The sequence below is a fragment of the Octopus bimaculoides genome, chromosome 6, assembly GCF_001194135.2.
Source record: "Octopus bimaculoides isolate UCB-OBI-ISO-001 chromosome 6, ASM119413v2, whole genome shotgun sequence".
NCBI lineage: Eukaryota > Metazoa > Mollusca > Cephalopoda > Octopoda > Octopodidae > Octopus > Octopus bimaculoides.
The window spans coordinates 91668161-91689138 of NC_068986.1; the positions used below are offsets into that span (position 1 = coordinate 91668161).

At 35.0% G+C, this 20978-nt stretch overlaps 1 protein-coding gene across 2 annotated transcripts in view; it reads right to left on the bottom strand.

Annotated features, from left to right (window-relative positions):
- The window catches only part of LOC106873672 (baculoviral IAP repeat-containing protein 6), a 134715-nt gene that overhangs the window by 110397 nt on the left and 3340 nt on the right, over positions 1 to 20978 (bottom strand). The gene's annotated exons all lie outside the window — the stretch shown is intronic.

Genomic DNA, 20978 nt, shown 5'->3' on the forward strand with positions numbered 1-20978 from the left:
TATATATATATATATATATATATATATATATATTTAAAAACAAACTATCAATTCCTGAGAATTACATGGAAGATTTTTTTCTTTTAAAAACAATGTTCTACTTTGAAAATAGTAAATACTACATAAAACTAAGAGTACATCTTAAAACAAAGTTGCAGCTAATTTTATTCGCTATAAATGCAAATGATTATCTTAAATGTGCAAGTCAAAGACTGAAAATCAACATGTTTTAAAATTATAAAATATACCACAGTGAGAAAGATGGTGATTTCAAGGAAAAGCTGCAGTTAGAGAAATGAAGCATGCCAGGGAAGGTTTGAGAAGAAAATCTAGCAAGGGATCCAGTTGTGCATGCATCTCCTTTGTGTGGTACAGAGGTCCTGAGATCAGCTATCACCACTTAATTCCATCTAGCTCAAGTGATCTTTATATAAAGCACTTCTTTATACAGCCATCCTCATCAATATGCATCACATGTCCATACCAGCAGTCTTCTTTCTTGCACACTAGATCTGATTCCTCTCATGCCCAGTTTTTCTCTCAGATCATTTATACCAATGTCATTCAATGTGCACTTACATTGCACATCCAACAGAACATGCTCACATCATTTCTTTCCAAACTTTTCAAGTCCTCTGCATTCATGACCATACAGCATCACAGTTCTGACATAAGTTTCATACTTTCTGGCCTTCATTCTGTGGAAAACCTTTATTGCCAGCAGCAGTAGTAGTAGCTCCCGGAACTTTCTTCAACCGATATTTACTCAGCCTGCTATATTTTCAGAGTAACCAATTTCTCTCTTAATGACTTTTAGGTCTAAGTAACAAAGCTATCAACTATTACTAGTGAGCTGCCTGGACATTTAGGAGAATCTATTTTTGGTGTGCTCATAGTATGAGCTGCTCCAGTGCATCTGTCACATATGAAGTTTATGTTTTCTGTTAGTCTACCTGTGAGTCTATGAAACCTATTTGACTAGCTTTCAATGGGCACAGTTTATGAAGTTTATACATACTCCTTTTCTGCATATCAAAGAAGCCTTTCCCTAAAGACACCAAAATTGTGTCTTCTTTCTTATTTACAAAAACCTTCATCTTTTTTAAGTTTGCCTCAACACCTCTCAATTCTAGGTTTGGCTTTCCAACTGTAGAATTTCCTCTTTAATTTCCTTATTGATTCAGCTAGGAGAACTAGATCATTAGCACATAAGTGTTCCTATGGGCAGCTAGTCTTAAACCTTTGTGATGGCCTATAGGATTATGATGAACAGGAGAGGATTGAGCTTTGATGGATTCATACCCTGAATCTAAATTGATCACTAAAAATCATTACTGACTCACTTTACAAACTGCATCTTTACACATGGCTTGTACAACTCCATTTGTCTACACCTAGTTACTGAACATGTACCCTGTCAAATGTCTTCTTCAAACCAACAAATGCAAAGAATAGTGGTTTACTCTTTGCCAAATACTTTCTCCTGCAGTTATTTCACTGAGAAGATTGCATCTGTGCTATCTCTTCTGGGCACAAAGCCAAACTATCTCATCTAAGTCTGCTCTGTCTTGGATCAATTGTACTGTAACTCTTTCCATGACCTTCATAATGTAATCCAGTAATGTGATAGCTCTTTAATTTCCTCGCTATAAGGCATCTTTGCCTCTGTAGCTGTTTACAATTATACTGCAATGCCTACCGTTGTTGGTTCATTCTTGTTTAATGTCTGCACCTGTATAAATAAGTAGGTTGTACCACGGTTTGCCAGCAGTTGGTTGATTTACACAAATAATTACGTATATCCTCTCATTTAATTTACCATCATTCATTCATTCATTCATTCATTCTTCAAAACTACTTGCATCTGCCACAAAAGTTGTAGTTTACAACTATTATCCATAAATAATAATTATTCCTAATGTCATTAACATTATCAATGTTATACCTATAATACTGTTGTTGGTAGGATGCTAATACAGGGAGGAAGCGGGGATGTGACCTAGGGGTGGGGTACAGTCACAGAGGGTGAGAAGTTTTTTTACTTATCAGGGGAGATAAGAAAGATTTCCAGGATAGGTGGTGGGCACAAGACTGCATGGGCTTACTGCAAGTAAGCAAACCTTTAACTTCATAAAAAAGAATATTGATATTAAAGAAATAGCAAGCAAGCCTCTAGTTTTCATGAGATAGAAGAAAAATTATTCAAGAGAATGGGACCCAAAATTAAAAGATAGGAAAACAGAGATATGGTACTTATCTTGGCACCGGTCTCTTAAAAGTAAATCATTTGATATCCATCCTTCATCTTTATACTGTACTCTGCACCTATATTTTATATTAACCAGCCCCATCTTCAGCCACCAAATTATCTTCATTACATTATGTTGCTCACTCTCCTCACACATTATGCCTGCCTCTCACTGCCTCACCACACACACACACACACACACACACACACACACACACACACACACACACACACACCCTACCTAAACACGTCATATCTCTCTCTCTCATATTCTTCCTTTAACCACTAAAAGAAAATTAAATAAAACCTTAGATAATACAGTTCTAAGTACATTGTGACAGAAATGCTTTATTTATTTATTTTTTTGCTAATGGTATGGTATGGTATGATTTGGTTGCTATTTACAAAGAGGCTACAAATAAAATAAAAAAAAAGAGGGACAGCAATATGGAGGTTATTAATATTCAAAACTCATGAAAGGAACAGAATGCATTGAAGTCAATAATTTGTTGACCAACAGTCATGACAAAAGAAGTTATGTTCATCATAACGGGTACAGATCAATTTTAAAAATTCAAAATATCCTTTCAAAATGTATTACACCAGTTAACCAAGGTGAAACCTTAGGCAATGTGGTGGTAAGGCATAAGGAATCTATTCAAGAATAGTTTTAACTTCAAAATAAGATTGAGAGGAATTTTCAAAACAGCATGTCCCTTTAGAGTGACATTTATTACTAGATCTACTATATGTGTCAAGCAATTTGTCTTACTCCTGTCAAGGTTAGTGATGTAAAGTCCCTTAGTGGCTTGGTCATTATTAGCATAACAAGCTGATCAAAATTACTCAATAATAAATCGTTTTTATTGAGAAGTAATCTACTTTTATCTAAGAGATATAATGCTGACTTTAAAGGTCAATAAAACAGGGACTGGTTGTTCTCTTTTTATCCATACTTCCAAAGGATGCACCTATAATGATTATCATACGGTATTTCAACAAATCAACCAGTTAATGTAAACTGTCACAGCCTGATGTGTTAGACACCAAGGGGTGCTGAAAAGTTTCTGGCTGTGGGTAAAAGAAAATACAAGAGGATGAGTTAATTATGATTTTATTCAACATACTCCCCTCCTCAGATTCACACATATTGCAGCAGTCCTTCAGTTTTCCTAAGCCCTGTAAAAGAAGGTTGGGCCTTGAGCCAGGCTTTTCATGATACTCTTAAAGCCAGGAACTTTTCAGCACCCTCTCATATTATGCATACTATTTTGCTAGTAAGTTAGATATAAACACAAATTTAATTTCACAACATGACTGCTTTAGACAATTATAATTTAGCATTAATGTTTTAGAGTAAAATGGGCAGAAGGATAATCAAATAACTTACTGGATATACATTGTTCAACCAGCAAATTCAACCCCAAAGCTGGATATCACAACACTACTAGAAAAACATTATTCAATGAGGGTGTCTCAATTTGCTAGAGACAGCAATCAAATCGCTTTCAAATCACATCATCTTAAAAGGACACAATGTAGTCATAGATACACAACACCTGAATAAAAAGACAGGATGGTTATAGCTGGAATGACTACACCTCAAACACCAGGGTGAATAATGAATCAATAACAAAATTGAAAGTTTGAGGCACCAGCTATTAGAGAGTTAAAGAACTGAGAAATGGTAAACAAGAAAATTGAGATATAAGATGAAGCATAAAAAAAAAAAAAATCACCAGATCTATTCAGACCATACCAATTTGTAAAATAATCTAGTGATGATGACAATTTATAAAAAAGAAAAAAAGAAATAGAATTTTAGAGTAGCATCATTTTGAATCAACATATGATGAAAGAGAGCAAAAAAGAAATTGAGAGACACTAATGTCTAACTATTTCTCTTAATTTAAAGAATGAAAAATAGCATTAAAGAAGAAAAGCACAAACTCATTAAGAAAGTAATGAGATCCTATTTAACAGACATTACAATATGAATATAAAAAGACAATCTATATGTTGGCACCTTCACACTGCATATCTGAGAGCATTATTAACAAATAGCATCTGTGCTGGAAAGAATTAGTGAAAAAGAGGAGTATGGACATAGATATTTGTCATCCTTCTGTTTTATTCAAACTAAATGATTCTGGGTTTTTTTTCTGCTTGTGCAGAAATATTGATGTTCTGATGCAGGTCACATGCTGTTCAATAGCAACACACTCAAGTGGAAGAGGTTTCCTTATATAACCTAGCACTGAATGTTGCACCTCACATAAACTACAACATTGACAGTAGAATCTTATGATTTAATGTTTCTAACATCACTTCCATAATGACAGTGGTGGTAATGGTAGTAGTAGTAGTAGAAGGAGGAGGAGGAATAATTTACACAATTATGAACTGAAGATCTTTCTTTTGGCTGGAGAAATACATACTACAAAATTACAATCATTAAGAAAGAAAATTAATACTGGCATTTTAATGAAAGTCTAAATCAATAAACACTGCATGACATTCATTGTGAAGGAGCCATTGTAGAAAACTATACAATATTAGTAATATTATTAGCATTAGTGTGAAGCATAGATAACAAAACATGATCTTAACAGATCGATTTCAAATAGGATTTGTTTCTCTCTTGCAGCTACATAACCCTCACAGACAATAAAGGACAAACAGTTCAATAAATACCTAGTATCCTCATCTAATAGATACAGAAAGGAGCTGAGATGGACATGCGACTTAAATAGTAATTAAGAACTTGTTAAATGGAAACATACTCCTGACAATATCAAATCAGTGATAAATGTAAATAACTTGGTCTTACTGGCTCAAATGGTTCACAGAAAAATGGCACATTAATGCAGTTTGGAAACACAAATGCACTGGTGTAGACATGTGATAGAAATGGACAATGAGTTCTGAATGAATAGTGACAGTAAAAGACCTGGTAAAAAACTGACAAACAAAAAGTGGTGTGATAAGATCCCAAAACGTTGACAAGATGACACAGGATTGAGAAGTATGGTAAAAAAAAAAGTGCTATTAAACCAGGCCAACCCATATGCCAAACCCCCACATAAATGATTCCTCAGATAAGTACAAGGTTGCAAATTTTAGGAGTAGGTCAGTCAATTACTTAGATCCCAAGAACCTGGAAAGACCAAAAGTTGCCCTTCTCTCCATCTACCCAAGGGTTTTAAATTCAGAATGTAAAGGGCTGCCACTGCATTTCTGCCAATCACCACTTCTGGTATTAATGATTTCTCACATTAAGACGAGGCCATACATTTTGAGACGTAATACAATTAAATCATCCTCAGTACTTAAACAATACTTATTTCATTTAATCTTGGATACATTAAAATGAATAAGATAACCTAAGCAAGTTGTCTTTTACCAAAGCAAACACAATTTAAGCAAGGCTTCCCTCCACTGTTTCAGCATCAATGTTTTGTAACAGATATATGGGATGCAAGTTGACAACAATGTTGATCTCATGCCGAGGTCAACATTGCCTTCAGAATAAAAAGAGCTAGAACAAATATGACAAAGCAATTTTAATGATGCTTTAACAAAATTGCTAATCTACCACCCTAAATACTATTAATAATAATGTTTCTAAGGACTAAAATTTGGGGGGGAAGTAGAGGCAGTCAATTAAAAGACCATAGTACTTGACTGGCACTTTATTTTAACCTCAGCAGGATGAAAAGTAAAGTTTAACTTTGACAGGATTTTAACTGAATCGTAGTATTAATTTCTCATATTGTGGGTAATGGCTAAGGGTTGACTGAATTTACTCAAGTACATTATTGTAACTTATTTTGACTCTGAAAATTTGAAAAGCAAAGTCCAGCAGGATTTGAAACTCAAATGTAATGAAATATGCAACATGGAATTCAATTAAAGACTACCATTTCGGTCACCCCTAATAAAGGTTAGTAAGCCATAAGGTTTGTGAAAACAGTTAATACAGATGCTAATATTCTGGTGCTACTCATTTTATCAAATCTTGAAGGACGAAAAATGAAGTTGATCTTAGTGTGATATGAACTCAAAAAAACACAACACTGCAAGGAATTAATGCTTATTTTTCTATAACTTCTAATTCAAGCACACACATTTTTTTAGAATTTTTAGAAAATGGTTAGACCAACATTAAAGGATTACAATGATGATGATATATTCCTCTCTGGCTGAGACACTGGTCCATTGTAGGATTACTCATTTTTAAGAGCTAAGTGGACTGGAACAATGTGGAATGAAGTGTCTTGCTCAAGAATACAATGCATCACTCAGTCCAGGAATCAAAATCATAATCTTATAATTATGAGTCCGACACCCTAACAACTAAGCCATGTGCCTCCTTTTAGAAGATAATGTTGATTAAATCAATCCAGGACTTTATAAACCTAGGAGGGATAAAAGATAAAATTGACTTCAGTAAGATTTGAACTTGGGATGTAAAAGATCTAACTAAACACCATATGTTATTCAGTCAAAGGATTCTACCAATCAGCCCTTAGTATTTAACAATAACCCAAAACCAGACATTTTGAAGTAAATTTAATCCACCCCAGTACTTAACTGGTACTTCAACTAAATTTTACATTCACACTATACGGCATTCTAATTTTCATTCATCTTAAATTTCAGGGTTGTCTCCCCTACCTATCTTGACCCGCATTAATAATTTATGCGATTTTGCTTCGATAAATCTGCAAGCTTAATGAAAATTTATTGGCTCACTACATTAATTTCCATATGAAAAATAACGATGGCTTGACTTGAGGAAGAATTTTAAGAACAAAATATCAAATAATTCCAATTGTAATTAAAACTACTTGGTAATGGGATCTAAATGTCACAAAAAATATATCAAGTGCATGCTATGTTAAGCCACCATCCACTGAAATACTTGTGAATAAACAAGCAAGAGACAATAAAATAATCCAATTCTTGAAAACTTATTTATGTAACATGTACAGGAAAGGTAGGAGAGAATTTATATTTATTCATGAGTAATATGCACTTTATTTTCTAGATGTTTAAACTTAAAAATTTAGGGTGCTCACAAAGCATGAGGATAAATGATGTTTATCTTTTCTTCCAACAAAAACTGAGTGGCCATATTCTAAAGAGCATGACCTGAAGTTATATTTTTTGGCAAAAATATTTTTGATTAAAAATTAAAAAAAATTTTTTTTTTTAAATCATCATTTAACGTCTGTTTTCCATGCTAGCATGGGTTGGACGGTTTGACAAGCCAGGAGGCCACACCAAGCTCTAATTTGATCTGGCAGTGTTTCTACAGCTGGATGCTCTTCCTAATGGCAACCACTCAGAGTGTAGTGGGTGCTTTTTATGTGCCACTGGCACAGGAGCCAGTTAGGTGGCACTGGCATAGGCCATGTTCGGATGGTGCTTTTTATGTGCTACCAGTACAGGAGACAGTCGGGGCAGGGAGGCTGGTATTGACTATGTTCGGATGGTACTTTTTACATACCACTGGCACGGGGAGCCAGTCAGGCAGCACTGGCAATGACCCACACATGCATAGTGCTTATTGCATGCCACCAGCAAGGGAGTCGGTCAATATTTTTATGAAATTGATAATACTATACATATTCACATGGTGCAGTTTTTTTTACTTGAAGGAGCAAAAAACTGCCTGCAATTTATCTACCAAACTTTGTTCTGGGTTTGAAATTTGCAGCACACACACACACACACGTACCCTGCTACCAACAAATAATTGTCACAACATAGTCTATACAAATATCAGCAATACAAACAAATAAATGTTGATTATGTCATGTGCAGGAACAAACACAACCACTTATAGAGAATTCAATCTTGCTGTAAAAGAGAGACATCTGTTTTGACACACCCTGTTCATATAAATGTAAATTTTTGTCCGCATGTGCACAGATTTCATGGTAGAATTGTTAAAAAGATTAAGTGTATTTCTGATAGGAAAAAGATGACTAGAAACTAATCCAAGAGTGCAAAAAAGCAAAACATCAAACTATGCAGTAGGTTTTAAGCAACATGTTATTTAATATGCTGAAGAGCATGGAAATTGTAGAGTGAGAGAGAGTTCAGTATATCAGAAAAATAAGTGAGGAACTGGTGGAAACTTTAAAGAAAATGCCAAAAGAAAAACTGTCTAAACTGTCTTTTTGTAAGAGAAAATCATTACTTTAATATCTAGTTTTCCACGTTTGTAGGGATGAGATTTGTTGAGGTTCTTCCTATCATCAACTTTCACTTGCTTCAAAGCTAAAGAAAATTTTCCCCCTAGTCTAGACATGTTTTTCATGGAAGACTAGAAATAAATGTCATTGCTTGTGTGACAGTGAAGCTTGTTTACACTTGGCATGCAATGTCAAGACAAGGAGACACACACACAAACACACTCTCTCTCTCTCTCTCTCTCAAATACACACACACACAAAGATTTATATTCTTGGGCATGTGAATTACACATGAATAGACATGTCATTCGCATGACCATTAGAACAAAAGCTAATAGCTAGCTTACAGCTGTTCACAGATACAAGTAAATATAACATTACTCAAAAGTTCCACATTTCAGCTGGTGATAAATACAAATTCATCAATAGAAATAGGCTAGTATTATGTCGGTGTCAGCAAACGAACAGTAGTGACTGGCTCATGAAACCATTGTGTGGATTATAAATACATTTTTAATAAAGTTCATTAAAATCAATTCCTAAATATTTATTTTATTCTAACACAACCTTGTGAACTTAATGAAAATGGAAACATTTGACAATGAAAGTAGTAACACTCTACATTATGTCACACCCTTCAGTCATGGAGGTTAACGGCAGTAATTCCATGTTTTACCAATTAAGTTAAAAGATTACTTTTAATCAGAGAAGTTCAAAGGTCACTTTTGAATTCACTTGATTAGTATGAGTGAATTTTTAATATATTTCAGACAGCAATTATAATAAACCAGACTAAACATTTTTTTGAAAAGTCTGTTCGTATTTTACGGGATATATTTTTTTCAGAATTTTGTAACACAAAATTAGTGGTGCAAATTGCAAGTGTGCATTCATCATCATCATCGTTTAACATCCGCTTTCCATGCTAGCATGGACGATTTGACTGAGGACTGGCAAGCCAGAATGCTACACCAGGCTCCAATCTGATCTGGCAGAGTTTCTACAGCTGGATGCCCTTCCTAACGCCAACCACTCCGAGAGTGTAGTGGGTACTTTTACGTGCCACTGGCATGAGGGCCAGTCACGCGGTACTGGCAACAGCCATGCTCAAAAAGGTGTTTTTTACGTGCCACCTGCATGGGAGCCAGTCCAGTAGCACTGGCAATGACCTAGCTCAAATGATTTTGTAAACATGCCACCAGCACAAGTGCTGGAAGGCAATGCTGGTAACGATTATGCATTATACACAAATAAATGTAATGATTTTGTAAAATGATAATGAAAAGTAAAAATCGAAGAATGCTCTAGTAGTTTATTTTGAAATAATAATATAAAGGTATTAAAATATCGAAAGAAAATAAGAGGATATATTTTTAAATCCAGATCAATTCTGATTGATCAAAGACATTCTCACCAAGACCACCTCATCTTTCATATTTAGTGTACCTAAAACTACATTATCCATTATGTCCTACCTTTAAGAGAGAAGGTATGCTATGAGGAAAATTTGGCTATAATTTCTTACATGTGGTATAAGGTTTATTCAAAAGTGTGTATAAAATCAAGTGATTCTGCACATTCAATAGTGTCAAACAACTGACATCAAAACTGCCATTGGAACTAATATCCCACTTAGCCATTTAGCATTTACATCAGCCATGTCTGACACAAATATTCCATCTGTTTTATGTTCAAAATGGCCAGATCCAGCTTCTCATACCTACCCTACAAAGTTGTTCTAAAAATACACAACCACATCATCAAAATCTTGAAGCTACAAGATAATGCATGATTAATTCAAAACAATATGAATAAATAAGTATTACATTTGACAGAGTAATCTGAATGCCAAAGGGTTAAATATAACTAATCATATACAAAAACACAAAAGGCAGGTACAATATTGTAACACTTTTGCACTATACAGTGTTCATAATACACAATATTCACAATAACAGTTCCATATTTTGATCTAGCACAAGTAACATTACACCACTCTGAGACATAAAAGCTTTATACTCAAGATAGGCCAACTACTTGCTCTTTCACTATAGGTTTGATCCTACTATTCCATGTCACTATTAAGCATACTTCTCTCATGTTTAACTGAGAATATGCCATCATATCACTTTGGTAAGTAATATCAATACCAAATAATAACATCTGGATGGTCCAGCTCAGGATCCTGTAAGACATAATCTTTGGAAGTAAATAGAATTCAAAAGGTCTATGATCAGACCTTGGTAGGAATTTTCTAACAAGTGGAAAATGACAGGTACAGTTTGTGATCCATATAAGCGCTAAAGTTGCTCTCATAATTGAATCATTAGATTCAGAAGTTAACTTCCTTAATAAAAATAGCAGTGGGTGACTTATCCTGTGTTAAAATTTCTGATATAGAATGCTCACTAGATTGTTAATGTGAAATCTTAGTTGATCAAATGTCTTCAAATGCTTTTTGCTGAACAAGGAAATTCAACTTTTGTCTTGCATAATTTTGCAAATGGTTCAATACTTTGGTGTCTACAGATCATAAAAATACCAATCCTAAAAATGATGCCAATTCTTTCTAATCAGAGGGAGGAGACCAGACTAATGTATTCTGAACCAACTATCTGCAGAATTATCACTTTGAAATGAAATATCCCTAATATGAGTTTTCTTATTTACAGATAAAAAATACATGTCTCAGTAAGCACTCGTGTCAGTCTTTCAGTCAATCCAATATAACTTTGGTCTTCAGGTTCAATTGCTTCTCAATAGTTGCACCTAAATACGTCATTCTAAACAACTGCAAGTCAGTAAGGATCACAAGATTAGCCTCATCAGCATCCTCTCTAACTACAGCATCAATCTGGTAAAATCAGACATTTATCCACTAGACACTGGATAAATTTTTTCCTAAACTCATTGCCTCTCTGAGACAACACACAATCAGTCATAACTTGATCTAAATCTCTATCCAACAAATCATTCTAATAACCAAGCCACTCCTCATTAAGATTTTAGAATACACTAAATCTACAATAAACATTACTGAAAACAAAATAGAAATTATCCAAGTAACCAGAAAGTCTCTTATCCACTACAAAAACTCCCTGTGGGCAAATATTCAAACAATCCATTTGTCATAAGCATGGAAGCAAGTGATTCTACAGAGACCAGGGACTTGTTTAGATTCTTCCTTATCTCCAGCTTAAGTCTAGTTACTGTTTACTTTGAGAATGGTCTTTACAGAGATGGTGGAACTACATCAATGTAACTGCTAACCCCTTCAAAACAAGGTATAGCTGGGACATATTTTTTGAACACACACATGTACAAAAAGAGTAAGGCACACTGGTTGAAAACAAAAATGATCAAAAGACATGCATAAAATGATAAATAGGTCAAAACACATTTTTATAGGAAAACAAATTCATTGTAAACATTAGCTGACATTAAATACATCGAAAAACAGTCAAAAACATTTGTAGAAGACCAGAAATACTCCAATTATTTTAATAGCAACTTGTAATTTTTTCAATAAATTATTTTATATATTTCTCTTTATATGTGTGTGTGGGTTCATTATGTATAGCACAAACAATTGATTCATTTTATTTTTGCACATTTCAGTCACTCGACTGTGACCATACTGGGGTTTTGCACTAAAAGGTTTTAGTCAATCAATTTGACTCCTGTTCTTATTTCAAGGTTGCAGCTTATTCCAGCAGTTCATTTTTACTGAATCACTGCACAATTTGTATCCAAATTCACACACAAGGCAATGCTTGGCTCAGGGCTATAGTAAAAGACACTTGTTCAAGGCATCATGCAGTACAACTGAATTCTAAACCATATGGTTGCAAAGTGAAAGTTTTTAACACAGTTACACCTGCATCTATTAAAACTTTTTTTTTTTTTGCTGTGTGTACTTATATCACCAATTAGCTCTACCCAATAATTTGACTGATACTTAATTTATCGAATCATGAAGGATGTCTAACAAAGTTGATCATGGTAGAATTTGGTTGCAGAAGTTAAAGGAATTAACCCAGGACCACAGACTATTTTGTTCCATACTCTGAGTTCATTGCTACACCATACATCACCCTTCTAATAACTGTCTCTAACATATGCACACAACAAAAGTAATTCAATGGATAGTAGTACTAGACTGATAATTACGCAGTTGACTTCAGTTATTGAATCCAGTACCTCTTTCTCAAGGACACTAATGATTTTTTTTTTTTTGTCATGAATGTTTATATTTCATGATTATTACTTAAAAATATAAGTTGATTCAAAGATAAATAAACATTGCATTATTTCTCAGTATTTGTTAATATATTTCTTTGAAAAATATTTCAACAAATACTCTGCCTGTTTTGTGACTTGTTTTCAATCAATTTTTCTTCCAACCAATTTGTTTTTCTTTAAATGTATTCCAAACGAATTTTCATCAAAAGTTCCTAGACACATACGTGCACACACACATGCTTACAAATATGAATATACATGTGCATACATTCGCATGTGCACACACAGTGAAGCTGTCAGTTTTGTGAAAAAGATTTAGACAACTCAAGAAATGGAAAACAGTTTTTATGTATTTTTAGATTACTATAATTGTTTCAGTTACAACAGTCTTGTGCAATCACTTGCCCAGCAAGTACAACTCTGGAGATACATAAGCGTTTTACACACATAAATTGCAATAATTTCCAATATGTAAATTGCAATGCAGTAACAGACAATCAAACCACATATATAGAGTGAGTGGCAGGGGAAGCATAATGAGAGTAAATCTATTTGCAGATACAACTGTGTTAGTTAGATTGCTTAAACTACACTGCATCACCAATACACAGACACACATTTATATATTATATATATCATCATTTAACATCTGTTTTCCAAGCAAGCATAGGCTGGACAATTTGACAGGCACTGACCAGCCAGAGAACTGCTCAGCTCTATTTGTCTGTTTTGACATGGTTTCTACAGCTGGATGCTTTTTACATGGTGTTATCACAAGTGCTTTTTATGTGGTGCCAGCATGAGCCATAAAGGACTTGCCTGTATACATGGATAACCACAGTTTTACTTACCTTGATGTGTCTTCTCATGCACAGTAAATCACAAGAAGTCTCAGTCATTCATCATCTCCTCAGTGAGGTGCAACCTCTGGAGATCCTTTCTCACCACCTCATTCCACCCTCTGGGATGAGGTGGTGAGAAAGGATCTCCAGAGAATCTACCCCTTCTATAGGTTCCCTCCACAATTATAGATTGTGCAGCTGTCCTCAAACACATGCATCTTTATACAGCTGTCTCCATCCACATGCATCACATTACTATACCAGTGCAGTCTTCTCTTTTGCACACATCTGATGCCTCTTATCCCTATTACATACATACACATCATAAAACAGAATCCAAAAAGATTGGCCTTGGTCTGAACCAGCATGACTTGTATAATCAACAAAAAGAGTACAGTGAAGTTACTGCCATAGGGAGTGGAAAATCCAACACTTTGGATAGGGTCCTAACATAGAGGTTGTAAAACTCACCTGTCAACTTTTCTCTGAAGAAGGACTGTCAGAAATGTTGGACTTTCCATTCCCCACAGCAAGTACACTGTACTCTGACTATATATGTGTGTGTATATATATATATATATATATATATATTGGCACGGTTGTGTGGCAAGAAGTTTGCTTCACAACCCCATGGTTCTGGGTTCAGCCCCATTGTGTAGCACCTTGGGCAGGTGTCTTCTGCTACAGCTCCAGGTTGACCAGTTATGTGAGTGGGTTTGGTAGAGAGTAACTGAAAGAAACCTATTTTGTGTGTGTGCACACACACACACAGCTACATTATCTATTGATGTCTACATGTCTATACACACATGAAGGTATGTAAGAGTGTGTGGATAGTCAATGAGATGTGTGCATGTCTCTGGTATGATAAAGAACATGATCAAAAACATAAGCCATATTGGAACACACAACTCTACAGAAACCAAAAAGTAGCTCTACGAGGCCCAAACCATATCCTCCCGAGAAAATATCAATTCAATAGCAAATTAGATATTGTACAATGTCTGTACAACACATACGCTAAGCAGTCATCAATCAATATTGTAAAATAACAAGTACTCTTGTATAAATGACACCGAGTATAACATATACTCAACACCACCACCTTACACTGTTCTCATTCTACAAAAGTGCCTCCCAAAAATATACGTCAACCTGTATAGAATATGCTGTACTCAATCACCACCCAGCACTAAAATAGGCAGATACAACTTATGCAGCACATATGAAATGAAAATCATGATTCAACAAAAAATTGAAACCCAGAACAGAAGCAACATACAAAATACACACACAAAAGACATAGGCGTGGCTGTATGGTTGAGAATCTTGCTTCTTAACCCTGTGGTTTCAAGTTCAGTTCCATTGCAAGCACCTTGGGCAAATATCTTCTACAATAGCCCTGGGCTGACCAAAGCCTCGAGTGGATTTGGCATATGGAAACTGAAAGAAACCTGTTGTATGAGTATGGTTATTCTACTTGTTTCAGTCATTTGACTGAGCCATGCTGGAGCACTACCTTGAAGGGTTTTAGTCAAACAAATTGACCACAGGACTTATATTTTTTTAAGCTGAGTACTTTGTCTATTTTGCTGAACCACTAAGTTATGGAGACAAATACAGACACAAAGACACACACAGATATATACATACATATCTCTTGCATTGAGGACATCTATCTCACTTCATTTCTCTATTAAGTCTTCATTCTCAGGCACTTCAACACAACTTCTCATGGCCCTCTAACTAATCCCACACAGGATTCTAGTGCTAAAATAGAAGCCTTTGCAATCTTTAATTCTCTAAAGCAACTTATCTTCTACACATACCCCAAATGACAAATAGCCAAAACACACCGATCCCTTTCTCACTTCCAAACATAATCTCTATCAAACTGTAAGAGTCTCCATACTTATCAGCTCACCCAACTACAGCTGATCCATTTGGTCCCCTTGCCAATCCTCTTTCCACCTCCAGTGATGGTCCTGTAAGCAATACTCTCACTTCCACCTTTTTTCTGCCTGGTTTTGCAGCTAGCTCCACACTACAAACATTTGGTAAATTACTTCCATATCTTCCCTTTCGAGGTTCACCACTTTGCAGGCATAGGAAAATTTCCCTGCTACTTCTATGTTGAAAGACATGAGTTTTTACAAAAGTGTACAAGTTACTTTGGGTGAATGTGTGTATAATACATTTTATTTGGTCTTTCTGTATATACTGGGTGGCATTTTCCAATGTGTTCTTTCCTAAATTAAGATGGCTTGAAATAAACTTTGTTAGATATGACTGATCTGAATCTAACAGCTCTAGAACTATTTCAGTCACAACAGTCCCATTTTTTTTTATAAGAGGAACTATACTGTTCAATATTTCATATGTGTATTTCGTGTGCAAGATTCTTGATGTGGATACGTGTGTTGAAAGAAATACAATTAAACCTTGGGAGAGGCATTATGCCGGTAATAAACACACGCACAGTGCGTGTGTTTATTACCGGCATAATGCCTCTCCCATGGTTTAATTGTATACTGTTCAATATATCCTTCAAGACAAAGGTTTTCAACCATTTTTTATCCATGGACCAATTTGATTACTATTTTATTCTGGTGGACCTCCACAGCCATTCGATGTTTCAAAACTAGTTTTATAGACATGTCTTTCACATTTCTTTTTTTTTTTTTTTTTTTTCAAACATTAACTTGAGTAGGTTGAACTATGTAAAATGTTAGAGGAAGAAACCTAGCTGTTTTCTTGCAATACATACAAATACATATATCTAAAGCAATATTTTTTTCAGGGGCCCTTAAAATACTATTGTTGATCCCCAATTTATCATTTTGTTGCATGGACCCCACAAAATCTTATAATGGACCCTCAGGGGCCACATAGACCCCAATTGAGAACCACTGCTTTAAGACAGAGTGAAATTTATGAGAGATTTGACTGCTATTTGGAGTATGTCAAGCAATATTAAAACTTGTCTACAAATGAGCAGTACCATCTCTCTCTAACATTTTCTATATCACCTGGGGTTTGAACTAAGAACAAACTTAATTACTTTAGTAAGATAGTTGCCATTACTTGTGGTAGGAGTTTTAACTTAGCCAACAAGAGGACAAAAAAGGACTTTTTCTGTTACATATAATTTATTGTTCCATGGCTTGAATGGGAATTGACTTTGAGGCAGGACTTTACAAGTGATTGTCTAGGCTTGGTATGGTTGTGTGATCTCAGGTTCAATCCCATTGTGTGGCACAGCAGGCAAGTGTCTTCTACTTCAGGTCTGGGCTTTGTTTGTAGATTTGGTAGATGGAAACTTGAAGAATCCCATTGTGTGTGTGTGTGTGTGTGTGTATATACACATATACATGTGCCAATGCATAAACCTCTTAAACCTTGAGTCACTGTTGCTTCAGCTATATATATGTATGTATATGTGTATAGCCTTGTCGACATCATGTGATGATTGTAAACGAGCATCACCATCATATAAGTAATGTCCATTTCTAGCCTTCTGTGAGAAACATGTCTGGTCATGGGGAAATATTACCAGGCTTGGAAACAGGTGAGGGCTGATGACAGTAAGAACATCTATCCATAGAAAATCTGCCTCAACAAATTCCGCCTGACCCATGCAAGCATGGAAAAGTGGACATTAAATAATGATGATGTTGTTCTTGGTAACACTCAGCTGTTTTTCAAGTAAGGAATTTTTACAAATATACATATCAATGCACAAATACCATAAGATTACACACTCAATCACTTTCTAAGCATAACCACTTTTTCTCCAACAGTTATTTGGAACATGTCAAGCAATGTTAAAAACTTGTCTACAAATGAGAAGCACCATCTCTCTCTTTCTCTTCTAACATTTTCTATATCACCTGGGGTTTGAACTAAGAACGAACTTAATTACTTTAGAAAGATAGTTGCCAATAGATGTGGTAGGAGTTTTCACTTGCTTTAGATGTAGGTTTCTTTCTACAGAGGTTTTTAGAGTCAGTGAGAAATTTGCTCATCTTACAGGACAAGTGAAAGATGATGTAAATAAATAATGCTACACAATATATAGGAGGTTCTTTGAAAGAATCTATTTCTGGAGACTCACCAAGCTAGCCTTCACAAATGGAATCATTGCATGAACAGACAAAACTGTAGTTGAATTTTGGGTGAAAAGAGAATGAAAATAGTTAAAAGGAAGAGAATAATTTCAGAGAAGAAATAGTTTTTTTCCTTTTGCACCAGACTTCCTATTACTTTTATGGTTTATGAAAAAGCTGCACACAGCTGAATAGTTTGCTATAAAAGAGAGAAAAGAAAAACAATTCCTGGAAATCAAGAACATGAACATTCTTCAATATGGACAACTTAATCTCTATGCCTGACATATGAAAAACAACTAACACTTTCAAAGTCACTATAAGTTTGAAGTCTAGATTTTGAAATGAAATATTCCTGTTATTATAAAGACCCTAGGATCAGAAAATACTTCAACTCATATCTAAGACAGTGCTGCATCTACTAAACATAGATACTAGAGTGCACTCAGCAGATTGCCAAATAACCACTCAAAATTACTACAAACAGTAGCTTGCAGATGCACCATTTCTTCCCTTTGTTTTTCTAAATTATTACAATGGTTGCTCTTCCTCTGAACTAGTTAGTTGCATTTACCTAGACTATGTCTAACAAACACACTCACCTCTCTCCTTATCATCCCTATGGTGTTTCATCCACCAACTTTCACACAAAATGGTTTTTCTAGTCATTCCTCCAAGAACTTCTTTCCTCTAGAAATTTCAATTTTTTTTTCAGTTTCTTTTTCCTGCATACATCAATCTAAAAATGTTCAAAGTAACTTTAAAAAAAAATATTTGTCTGAAAAATACACCAAATAAAAATCTCAGTAATTAACAAAAGATAGTGCAGTAGCCATGTCTTGCCATTCACTTGATACTGTAAGAATCTGACACGAAGGGTATACATGTCCACTTTTTTCAGTTTACAAAGATTGGACAAGTCTCAGTATCTCACAGTTTGTTGCAGTCCTTCATGTAGCAAAAACAGCAACATAAACCAGCCATTTTCCTTCTCGCTTATATCAAACACACACACCTCCACACTAACATAAACTGTATGGATTGTTTTGCTCCAAGCCAGTTTTATTCAGACTTACTGCCCTCCTTGATAGGTGGAAAGATCACATCTCACTAGTGCATTTCATTTATTGGGTTTGTTTCTATACCTGCATGCTCCTCATAATATCAATCCCTTTACAGAATATACTGGGTGAGTTACATCATGGTATCATCGCTAGAGAACCTATCATGTCCTTCACAAATCTAAAGGGTCCTCTGATTATATTGTCTTTGCTTGATTGTTGACCACTCTATGGCGTTACCTTTTTGGTAGAATAACCCTCCACCACAAAACATCGACGTTAAAGAAGGTGGACGTTAAACGATGATGATGATGATATATATATACATACACATATATATATTTATTTATTCAGTTTACATGTCTTCCCATGCTAGAGGGTTAAATAAATACTTAGTGAAGTATTATTTCATAGCAAGATATTTTTCTTGCCATTAACCCTTACCTGTTTTTCAAGTAAAGGATTTTTATTCCACTATCTCCAAAAGCACAGCGCTACAGGGCAATTTGTTAACAGGAAATGTTGACATCATTTAGCACATACAGTTTCTTGTGAAGGAGCAGAATATAAACATTGACAGACTTACATACATTCATATACAGAGACACACATACACACTCACATCACTTCCACTCACTAAGTATTGGTTAGGCCAAGACTACAGTAGAGGGCATGTACCCAATGAGATACAAATCAAAATTGTGTGATTATGAAGCAAACTTCATATCCACACAGCTATGCATATACACATACACTGATTAGATTTATTTTGCAAGGGTTATTCTTCTCACAAAAAGACACAAACTAGGTGCAGTTCACTTCTTTACTAATTGTTTTATCAGGTAAAAGAAACAACAAACCAGTATAAAAAAGACCAAACACTGAACAAAGCAGTCATGGAGAACTTCAGCAAGAAGTCTAAACATAATGAAACACTGACAAATCCTTCAATTAGTGAAGTAAACTATAACCAGTGTACATGTTAAAAATGCCCCTCCTACTATAAATTTCCAGTCTCATATGATGGATCTTACACACACACACATTATAATAATTATCATCAATTTTACATCTACTTTCCATGCTAATGTTTGAATGGGTTAGAGGATCATGTGCCTCCAAGCTGAAGCTTGTTGAAGAATGTATAAGTTCATACTGCTCAAACTGATGTAAAAGACATAAAAAAAGGAAAATATAACCAATTGTACATCTATTTTTTTACATCTGCATTTGCAAGCTGGTTTACCATGGACAAGATAGCTTCAACACAGCATTGTTTCACTATCACATTTATTTTTCATTTCCTTGGGAAGGTATCTGCTTTAACCATATCTGCCTATGTTTTCTGTCTTCTTATATAGGTTCCTTCCACTTACATAATTTGAACCTTTTCCTCACTATTTTTAACAGGAATACATACATACACATCATCGTTTTAACATCCACTTTTCTTGCCTCAATGGGTCAGAGTTTGAGATTTTCTATGGACTGATGCCCTTCCTGTCACCAAGCAAGCAATAGAAAATTTACACACATACATATATACACACGTGTACATATACGTATACTGTATATTATGATGGCTTATGAGTAAAATTAGTCTGCATCATAATCACAAAAGCAGGGTTGAGGTTAATGGTGTGTGATGGTTCAAAAAAAGGCCTGCTAAAACTGAGATGTATATTACAAGATATCGAAATACAGCACGTATTTTATTGGTTTAAAATACTGAACTTCTCCCATGCTGGATAGTACACAGAATGCAAAGAGGACAATGGTGCATAAAATATAACTCAAACAAATATAAATACCACACGATATTTCTGTTCAATTATATCAATTTTAATCCCAGCCTAAATCTACTAAATTTTACTGAAGAAACTGGTCAACATGAAGCTATTGTAGAAGGCAGTTGCCACGGTGCTGTGCAGCGAACACATTAAGAACAATGTGGGTGTGAAACTAAAATAACGGTACGTGCCTGCGCCCATTTTATGTATATATAATATATATCATCATCGTTTAAAGTCCGCCTTCCATGCCGGCATGGACACACACATACACAACAGAGTACATAAGTGCAAAACAAGGTGGAAAAAATAGTACTCGAATACTGAAGGTAGAGTAATATGCTTTTATTAAAGGTGCAAAATTATCACAAGACTTACTCAGTTTCACGTTCACGTTCCTCGGATATCACAACTATCCGACGAACGGGAACATGAAACTGAGTACCAGTCTTGTGATCATTTTGCAGTTTTAAGTATTATATATAT